Here is an 11,138-nt window from a genome sequence, read left to right as displayed (position 1 = left end):
TGTGTGTGTGTGTGTGTGTGCGGGAGTCAGGGAAGGTGCTGCTGCTTGAACCAGCCCTCAAAGGGTGAGCAGGAATTACCAGAAGAAGAATGAATGGCTAACATCCTTCACACGGTAAATCTGGACACCATTGATAAAACTCATATCCTGACGAAATAGCCACATGGCAGCTGAAAACCATATACCCTAGCTTGTCATGCATTCTTTCCAAAAATCGGGACTTTTATAAAACGCTGCGGGACGCGGGAAAATTTGTTCAAAATCGGGACTGTCCCGCCGAAAGCGGAACATCTGGTCACCTTATCAGAGGGGCCTCAGAAGAAAGGCCTGGTGATCCACTTCCAGTAAAAACCCTATGGAGAAGGGCCCATTGAAAACCCGCTGGCGCACTGTTCTACTTGGACACGCGTGGCGCCACCGGGAGTCTAAACCGGCTCCAGGAGCAATGCATTGCTTTACCTGGAAGGAGGAAGGGCGGTTCAGCTGAGGGAGCCCCAAGGGTGATGGCTGGGGGACACAGGGCAACTTGTGGAAGCTGCAGAGCCAGCGGGAAGAGCACAGTGAAATGTGTGGAAGGAGGAGAAGACAGGGAAAGGGAGAATGGGCAGGAACACCTACTCTCAGAACCTTCCCAAAACCGTTCCCTGGTGGCTCGGTGGGTTAAGCGCTGGGCAAAGCAGTTGGTTCAGACCACTGCAGGGGAGCACGGTGAGACTATCTGCTACCTAGAGACGTACAGTCACTGCAGAAGCCTGTAGGCTCACTGTCGATTACCACTGAACTCGATGGCAGTGTGTTTAGTGTTTTGGTTTATGCCTCACTTGTGTTCACTTTTACTTGCGATTATTTTTCAATTGTAAAAGAAAATGGACATTGCAACCTAAATTAGAAAATCAGTATCACTTATTTGCCAAAAAGTAGAAGTGCAGAGAAGTGACAGAGTTATGCGTGGGCTGAGCCTAAAGCCTCTTTTCTGTTTGTTCACAAGGGAGACTGGCTTGGTTTGAAGATAAACGGGCAGAGCCTTGGCGGCTTGTGGTCAAGCCCTCGGCTTCTCCCCTTGGTGGCCAGAACCCACCAGCCTCTCTGCAGGAGAAAGGCTGAGCGGTCTCTGCCCATCAAGACTCCACCTGGGGCAGTCCCCTGTAGCAGCTGGGCTCTGTCCCCCAGGGCCATTATGAATCGAACCGACTCACTAACTCCTAACACCCAAGACCAGTTGAGACTTTCTCAGGTATATCCGGGAGGCTTAGAAGAGAATTAGCAAGGGAGAAACTTTCTCACTTTATGATTGAAAGCTACTTAATTCAAGCTACCCCTGGACTGTGCACCCCATGCTTTGGAAGCACACTGTCGACGCAGGCTCCTTCACAGGCAGATGTTCGCATTTAAGAAATCCGGAGGGAGAGCAAAGAGAAACCCCAAATCAGTCCGTGTACACTCACCCAAACTGGTCTCGCCCTGTAAGCGATGCCTTCCGGTGGAAACCTGTGAGCACTCGGCGGAGGACCACCCGGAGCCCGAGTCTGCCCCCTGCGAGCGCTTTGGAAACAGCCCTGGTTGGCAGCCCTGGCCGCTCTCTAATGGACTGTGCTAAATAGTATCCCCAGTGCTCCCCAAAATGGGCTCTTCTCTTCTCACAGTGTGGTAAATATTATGATAAGTTGAGGGTTTTATTACCATAGAAGTAGAAATGCTAACTTCGTCATGTAGGAGAGAGGTGGCCAGAAAATCTGAGTGGCTAGCGCTAGATTTACATCCTTATTATTTGGAGGTTTGGCCAGATGTCAAGGGAGTTTATAGCCAAACCACTACTTTGGTGGTGTTTTGTCCCCTCAAAGTAATCCAAAAATTAATGTACCAGAGGAAATGATATGTTTGCATAGAACATCACGCGAGCCGGGGCTCTGCTCTGAGAGGGAATACCGTGGAAAGGAGACGTGGTGCCTTTGAGGAGTTTCAACGGGAGGAAGGGATTATGCTTTGATTTGGGCTAGCAGGCCTTCCTTTGGTCAGTCATGCTTCGGAAATGCCTCAGACAAATCGGGACAATACCTTATCTATGGATATGTATTACATGGCACAGTGGTTAAATGATTGGCTGCTAAACACGAAGGTCAGCAGTTCAAATCCACCAGCTGCTTCCCTGAAGATTGCAGCCTTGGAAACCCTGCTGGCAGTTCTCCTCGCATGCAGGGTCGCTCTGTGTCAGTACCCATTCCGTGGGAATGGGAGTGGGACTGATTTCCTCTATGGACAGACCCATAAAATGGCCACACCAAAGGTGTCACTCTTACTGCCATTAATGAGAATAAAGTGCTCTAAAGCTCAGTTTGACAAGAATAGGGTACTAATTCCTTCTTCTGTGTCCCCCCAGCATTCTTGTGCTTTGTAATTGCTTGAAAAACTTCTAGAAGAAGGTGTTAGCTGTTCAAATCCCCTTTGATGCAGCTTTGGGACTGAGTCAAGTGGAGAAGAATTGATTGGGTAGTTTTGATGCAAGGGACGATCAATCCTAGGACTTGTGGGAACCTCCTTTGCACCCAAAGGTGGCCTCGTGAAGAATATCAAAACCCCAAGTTGTCCTCTAAACGTATGTAGTTTGGTTTGCTTGTCTCACATAGGATTTGGTAACTTGTCTGCAGGCTGTTGGATCCATATGCCATGCTGTGCTCCAAGACCAGACAAGCATTTCTGACATTTCAGCGACTTCTTAGAAACGAGGGCAGTGAAGGGAGACACAGAGTTGTATGGACAGAGGTGTTCATTTCGTTGCTGCTGTTGTTTTCTCTCACTAATGGGAAGGTTGGAAACAATCACATCTATGCGATCTCTTGCTGTTGAAAAAGATAGGTTGGTGGGTATTAGGGGGAGCGGGGAGGGAGGGGAAAAATGAGGACCTAATGTCGGGGGTTTAAGTGGAGAGAAAATGTTTTGAAAAACGATGTACAAATGTGCTTTACACAATTGATGTGTGTATGGATTGGGATAACAGTTGTATGAGCCCCTAATAAAATGTTTTAAAAAAAAGGTGTTCAGCTAGTGGGAAAATAAGTACTCCATAGTATAATGTCTGTCTGCCTCTCTGTCTTTCTAACCTAATATCTAGGATAGTTTTTTTCACTTATATTAGGATATGTATGGTTTCATCTATCTGTTTATGCTTAAACATTCTGGAGGAATGATATGAATGGACCAATTTTAGGGAGGCTTCGATTATGGAGAGATTTTAAATTTCTTGTATAGCTAAAAAAAAAAGTACTTTTACAATATACTAGGTATTGTTAGAGAAAAGAATGTCATTGAATTTTAACAAAAGAAATATGTGGTGTCTTCCATTCCAGGAACCGAGAAACCGTGAAGACTGATGAGAAGTAATCTTATCAAACCAGAGAATCTTCTACTTTACCTTAGCTCTCCATGATGGATCCAGTACAGCTATGTTTTACTCTTGTTTTCCAAGCATCTCATGAATCGACTTGAGAAACTCTGATTCAAAAGCACTTAGAATATAGGTGGCAGCAAATAGACCTCTAACCCAGTATGGGTTGATGGAGTCTGTTGGCAAGAAATAAACAATAACTTGTCTTATTTTTGTGTGTGTGCTGGATTCATGTTTTCCCTTATCAACCAATAAAACAAACGTACTGCCATCCAGTCAATGCTGACTCATAGCAACCCTATAGGCGAGGCTAGACCTGCCCCTGTGAGTTTCTGAGATGGTAACTCGTCAGGGGAGTAGAAAGCCCTGTCTTTCTTCCACAGAGCAGCCGGAGGTTTCACACAGCTGACCTTGCAGTTAGCAGCCCAACTCATAACCACTACACCACCAGCGCTCCAGCAGATGAGTCTAAAGACTTTCCTCATATCCGCTTTGGTGATTTGAGCAGTATCATTAGGGTATACTATCCTCTTGGCAATTAGGAGTAATTTAAAGATACTGGGATGGAATTTTCAATAATAGTGCTGAAAGAGCACAAAAGTGAATTGATTCAAACAAACCCAGCTTCAACCAAAAGCCCATATCCTGGAGGGTCTATTAACCTCTGCTATGCTACTAACCCTGTAATAAGATCTATTATTTATGAAACATTGACTCTGCTCTAAATACTATGCTAAGTTATATGCATGACTTCTCATCTTCACAAAACTCTCAAATGTAATGTTCTTTTTCTGTTTGTTTGTTTTAAATTAATGTTCTTACTCCCATTTTACAGATGAAAAAATAGAGGTCCAGGGAGCTTACGTCACTTATCTAAAGTCACAAGCTAGCAAAGTTCAAAACTACTATCCTATGGCAAACAGCTGGTATTTGCTAAGATTTGCACTGTGTGGTGCAATGATTCAAGTCCTAGCTACTTACTGAATGTAGAGAGCTAATACTCCTCTGAAAATCTGCTATGTACCCAAAAACTTCTTTATTCGCCTGAAGAATTTGACCCATCAGTAATTCCTCCTTCTGATGTCCACAAATTATTGTAACAATCAAGATATATGTATCCTTCTCATTGTTCTTTGACATTCAGGTATCACAAATCCTGGATAGTCTTTAGCCAAGACAGGGGAAAAAAAATCCTTTCACAAAAGAGTTCTTTCCAGGGGTATTAATCTGTTGGCAAGGATAAACTATCACTTTGTAAAGACATGCTTATTTTATTTCTTTTAAGTTCATGTTTGCCCTTATCTAACAAAAAACGAGCATAGAGACTTTTGTAATATTCACCTGTAATATTGAGCTGGTACTGACTCAACAATAGGTACAATAGAACGTAACGTCACCACCTGGACCTGCACTTCACCCTAACAACTGTTGCTATGTGTGAGCCCAAAGCTGCAGCCACTATGTCAATCCATCTTGTCGAGGGTCTCCCTCTTTTTCTCTGTCCCTTGACTTCACCAAGCATGAGGTCCTTTTCCAGGGACTGTTCTCTCCTGACAACATGTCCACAGTACATGAGATGAAGTCTCACCATCCTTGCCTCCCAGGAGCATCCTGCCTGAACTTCTTCCAAGATAGATTTGTTTGTTCTCCTGGCAGTCTATGGTACGTCCAGTGCTCTTTGCCAGCTCCGTCATTCAGGTGCATTGACATGCAGCAATACCACATCCTCTTGCAATAAACAATACCACATCCTCTTGCAATAAAGAATAATTTACATTTGTTGCGGAAGGAATTTTTAATGATGATACTTCCAGATAGTCAGTTCATGCCAAAAAAATTTTTTTTTCTGGGTTAAATTTCTGGATCCTTGGATGCACATACCTGGCCCTACAGAGGACCAGCCAATAGTGGAAGACCTGCCAGAAAGCCAGCCTATGGGGGGCAGGTCCACCATTAGCAGAATGGAAGATTTGACTCTACATTCTGCTAGGCCTTTTGAACATCTTTTTCAAAGGATCTCCTTCCAATAAACCCAAGCCTTCTGTGTAAACCTTTAAAAATAAATATTATGGGAACGTTTGAGGATGGTCTCTGGTTAACAGCGTCGTGATGTGTGGGGACCGTGTGGAGAAGGAATATCCCAACCAGGGTAGCGCCTGCTTGGAGAATGGATCTTTCTTGCTGAACTTTACAGGCTGCTCAGCGTGCAGCAAGCGGGATTTTATGATGATTGCCAACAAATCCTTCAGAGGAAGATGGAGAAGAAATAGTTGCCTATGATCATCTGTGTAAGAATTGTCATCACGTGGTTGCCAGGCATGAGTATGCATTCAGTACCATGGATGAGCTGTGTCTGCTATGTGGTAAAGGTGAAGATACTGTCAGCATTCTCCCTGAGGACTCCAGACAGACGACTCTGTTGTTCTAAGGGTCCTTCTGCAGTTCTGCCCTAACCACATAAAAAACCCATATTCCAAGCCTCCCCAAGATCTTCTGCTGTTACACATTTCTGTTGCCTTCACCCATGATTCAGACAAATCCCAACTGAAGACCAGTCTACAAAACAGCCAACCAACACTCTTCGGCCCACCCAGGGTCATCGCAAACAAAGTCTAAGAGAATTTCACAGCCAAGAGGAGCCTCAGGAGACCTGGCAGCTACTTGTAATGTGGAACCCCTTCCATATCTCATTCACAATAAAAAATCCATTAAAAAATGTAATGTGGGATCCTGAAGCAGAAAAAGGACACTTGGTACAAATTAAAACAGCAACAAAATCAAAACTAAGGCCATCTGATGCAGTGTGGCCTTTAGTTAATTAATTACAACACTGGTTTCCTATCCTCCAAAGAGATCTCAGATGATCTTGCCTTAACATAATTGGAAGTCGTACAGCTTAGAAGTCATTATCTGTAGCACTTTGGCCTCTGCTGGTTGGTAGTAGTCTAATCATTAATTAAGAGTGTATCATGATGGTAACATATGCACAAATATGCTTGATACAATTGATGTATAGATTGTTATAAGAGCTTCAAGAGCCTCCAATAAAATATTTCAATTAAAAAAATAAAATAAAAACAAATATGGTAAACAAAAATGATGCGAGGGTGGGGAGGAGGGAAGACACACTGAAACCATGGGCTCAATAGAAAGTAAGTGTTTAGAAAATAATGATGGCAACTTATGAACAAAATGCTTGATACAACTGATGCGTAGATTGTTATAAGAGCTGTAAGAGCCCCCAATAAAATTATCTTTAATTTTTTAAAAAAGGAAAGGAAAAAAATATCCATGCTGTAGGAACTTGAGTGCTCTCCTTAACCTCCATTGCTTGTTCTGTGGTTTGGGAGTTGGGGTCAACTCTAAGTCGTCCAGCAAACCAGGGGAACTTTTCTTCTTAACAGAGGTTGGGCTGGGAACTCAGATTTAACCAAGCAGTCCGCTGACTTCCCCGGGCCTCGAGGATTGGCTCAAGAATAAACGTGTGCCCTAATGTAGGAGAATGAGATGTAAGAATAAATTGATTATGATTTCTGGAAACTGTTTATCTTCCTCTTGAGCAAATGTATAATCACTCCAGCTTTTAATATTTTCTGCTTTCTTTTCCATTGAGGTATTTCTCTTTCATTCCACTGTTGTTGGGCCATTTGTGCTTTGTTTAGATTGTGTCTGTTTTGTACATGAATCCCAGGGGAGGTAAGTCTATAGACAACTGGATCGACAGTTTCGAAGGGACATGGCAGGAGAGGTTGGTGGGAAATGGAGAGCTAACAATGACAAGGACAAGGAAGAAGAAATGTCCAGGGATTGATAGTGGTGATGGCTGCACAACCATGAGGAATGTGAGTGAATTATTGACATGTATGACATCTGAATTGTAGGCCAGTGGACCTGTTAAAAATAAATAAACTTATGAATCTTAAAGAGAGAGAGAGAACCACAGGAAGAGCTAATCTTTCTGTCTCTGGGCATTGTTCTGCCCCAAATGTAAGGCCTGGTATGACTGCAGCCACCTCAGCCTTACTCTGAGGACAACGCTGGTCTGTGAAAGAGGACAGAGAAGGAAAGTATCAGAAAAATCGCCTAGAGACCCACCTGTCAGTTGAACCCCACAGCTACCCAACTACTGGATTTGACACAAGCCAACACCTTTTCTTTTTGCATAAGCCACTTAGTTTCTGTCACTGTCACCAGAGCAGCCCAACCAATATAGGCCACACCCATCCCCTGGATGTAATTCCAACACCACCATGATGCTGTCACAAACTGGGTTCACATGGACCTTCTTTCCAGAGATAAACCTGCCCTCAGTCATCAGTGGAACAATTCCATGGATGAGGAAAAGGAGATCCAGATCCAACTTTTGTGTTACATTCTATCAAGGGTCCTCACAGCAGGGTTGCCTGTGCCCGGTGCACGCAAGCATGTTTACTTCTAGCCCTGCTGTTCTGCTGGGTTCTCAGGCATGTTATCAGCAGGGCCCAGAAGACAAACCAAGTTGAGGATATGGACGTGCCCTGCTTTTATAGTGTATGTTAGCAAGTGAAATGTCCCAGCAAGCTGAGGACGCACTGGAAGCATTCACTCTTCTATGCCAGGAAGTTTGGAAGACAGCTACTTGGTTAATGGACTAGAAGAGATCCATATTTGTGCCCGGTCCAAAGAAAGGTGACCCAACCGAATGATCGAACGATAGAACAAACCCATTGATGTCACATGCAAGTAGAATTTTGCTGACTATCATCCAACAACGGTCGCGGCAGTACTTTCACAGAGAGCTGCCAAGGGTTCAGGCTGGATTCAGAAGAGGATGTGGAACGGGGGATCTCCTGGCTGATATCATAGGGCCCCTGACTCAAAGAAGAGAATACCAGAAAGGGGTTTACTTGTGTTTTATTCACTATGCAAAGGTATTTGAGTACGTAGACCATAATAAACTGTGTATAACCTGACCTGAGCAGGCGTGAGAATTCCAGATCACTTCCTTGTGCTCAATCAGAACTTGTACAGGGATCAAGAGGCAGTGGTGCAAATGGAACAAGGGAATATTGCACAGTTTAAAAATAGGAAAGGTGTGTGTCAAGGTTGTCTCCTCTCATCATACTTGTTCAATCTGTATGCCGAGCAAACCATCAGAGAAGCTGGATGATATGAAGAAGAATGCGACATCAGGACTGGAGGAAGGCTTGTTAACAGCCTTTGATGTTCAGATGACCCAGCCTTGCTTGCTGAAAGTGAGGAAGACTTAAAGCCCTTGATGAAGATCCAAGGTTGTAGCCTTCAGTATGGATTGCAATTTAATGTAAGAAAGGCCCACACTCTCAGAACTGGACCAATAGGTAAGTTAAATCATGATAAATGGAGGGAAAAAAATGAAGCTGTCAAGGATCCTACCTTGCTTGAATCCACAATCAATATTCGTGGAAGCAGCAGTCAAGAGACGAATAGACACATTGCATTAAGGAAATCTTCTGCACGAGACCTCTTTAGAGCATTGAAAAGCAAGGAGGTTACTTTGAGGACTAAGGTGCCCCTGATCCAAGCCATGATATTTCCCCGTGCTTCATATACATGGTAAAGTTGGACATTGAGTAAGAAAGACTTAAGAAGAATGGATGCACTTTGAATTGTGGTACTGTAGACGAATATGAGAAAGCCTATGGATTGCTAAAAAGGACAAACAAATCTGTCTTGGAAGTAGAAGCAGGGATGGCAAGGCTTCATCTCATATACTTTGGACACATTGTCAGGAGAGACCAGTCCCTGGAGAAGGACATCAAGCTTGATAAAGTAGCTGGGCAGCGAAAAAGAGGAAGACTTTCGATAAGATGGATTGACACAGTGGCTGCATTGACATACTCAAACTTCAGAATAATTGTGAGGATCACATAGGACTGGGCAGTGTTTCGTTCTGTGGTGCACGGGGTGGCTGTGGACCAGAATCAACTTGATGGCACCCATCAATGACCACAACTGCTACTACTTTGCATGTCTCTTTGTCACTGGCACTCATTGGTCTGCCTCTGTCCTTCTTTGCTAGGATCTGTTTCCTCCCAGGAACCACTCATTTCTCTTGCAAAGAGGTCTCTGGGAGGGACCATCCCATCATGTCACCAGGCTAGATGCTTAGAACCCTGCTACAAAAGAAGAGGAACTATCAAAAATGGCGTGTCTTCGTAACAGAAGGAAGAACGAGCAGGGAGAGGGAAGCATCATGAGCGAAGATTCTCTCTCTCTTTTGGGGGTGGTGGTGGGAAGGCGGTAGGTTCAGAAGGATGTTCTATTGAATACTAGTCCCAGGGGCTACCCCAAGAAAAAAAGATTCCATGGTCAAATTCCTTTGGGAAACACAAACAGTCCTCTCAAGTCCACGAGCCTTTGATAGTATACAGGAGCACATTAGAGTCTCTGATAAATCCCGTAATAAACCTGTTTATCTTTGTTCAATGCACTATTTCTTAGGCATATTGGACCGGACAGCCTTGTTCCGAGGCTCCACTCCCCCATATCTATCAACATTCTAGCAAATGCCCTTGGGGAAATGGCGGTGTTAATCTAGAGGGTCACTCCTTCAACTTCCTGCATTGAGATTTTGGGCTTGGGGGAGGAGGTGTGTGCACATGAATGTGTAAGCTGTCAGTTGGGCTGTCAGTGGCTGGTTTCAGTAGTGACACTCGCGTGGCAGCTCTGGGTAGCATTTTCCCTCCTAGGCCTAGGAAACATGCTAAAATATTTCCCCTACATCCTGCCAGGGTTTCACTCCCAAGAAAGTTGCCAGGGTAAGCGCTGGCACGGGCAGCCTGTCAGACAGAACTGCTCCTTTTAGGAATGGAGGAATTCACACCCACTCTGAGGCTGGCGTGGGTACAGGCCTCTCCCAGCTGGTGCCTTTTAGGAATCCCAGCTTCTAGAATGTTTGAGAGGTACCAGATTCTCAGAGGCACAGAGAATCTGTCTGTGAAACAATGCAAATTCACATCAAAGGGGCTCCTTGTTAAGAGAGAAAACAAAGTCCCTGACCCTCCAGGCCTCCCCTGGAAGAGGCAGCGAAGGCAGAAAGGACCGGGAGATCTTGCAGGGAGGAGTCCACACTTCACAGGTCTGCATTTGGCCACTAACCAGGAGCCTCCTGCTAGACAATAGAGGCACAAGGGCTTGCTGGTCAGAACGAATGAAGCATACAACAAGGCAAAGGCTGGCAAAAGCAATCGCTTGGTCCCCTGGGTACGATAGATCTCCCAAGACATGTGATTCCAAAGAAAGCTTAATTAAATTTAATGGACAAACCTCTCGGTGCCCGAAGGCATTTTAATGTGGTATTTCGGTTCTGGGTGGACAAAAATCAGTCTTCTTTGCCTCACTGCTCTCTTCTTTAAATGAAACAAACTTCCTGATTAGTGCCATCACTCTCCGGACGCCTGGGTGTCCCCCTCGCTGCTGATACTCTCCATGGGACACCTGAGGGGGCATCTCACTGAATCTGCAGGGCCGTTGGCCCACCTTCGTCGGAGAGAGGGCCTCGTCGGAAGGACAAAAGTACCCGGAGCATCTACTCATCCCAGGGTCCCGCACGGGCCCGGTGGAAAGGATATGTGATGAATGGGTGAAAAGAAGAAGTGATAGAAGGAAGGGAGAGAAGAGAAAAAGACTGGAGAGAAGCCAAAACACTGGGGTGCTAACTGAAAGTTGACAGTTCAAATCCCCCCGGTGGCTCCTCAGGAGAAAGACTTGGTGACTGATTCAGGAAAGACCGTTG

At 44.8% G+C, this 11,138-nt stretch overlaps 1 pseudogene; it reads left to right on the top strand.

Moving 5' to 3' along the window:
* Positions 1-5,491: 5,491 nt before the first annotated feature.
* LOC123521760 lies at positions 5,492-5,810 on the top strand (annotated as a pseudogene).
* The last annotated feature ends 5,328 nt before the right edge of the window (positions 5,811-11,138 follow it).

The sequence above is a fragment of the Echinops telfairi genome, unplaced genomic scaffold, assembly GCF_000313985.2.
Source record: "Echinops telfairi isolate 266 unplaced genomic scaffold, ASM31398v2 ScPeMD7_60;HRSCAF=208, whole genome shotgun sequence".
Taxonomy (NCBI): Eukaryota; Metazoa; Chordata; class Mammalia; order Afrosoricida; family Tenrecidae; genus Echinops; species Echinops telfairi.
The sequence above is the reverse complement of the archived record's forward strand: the minus strand, read 5'-3'. Positions and strand labels throughout refer to the sequence as shown.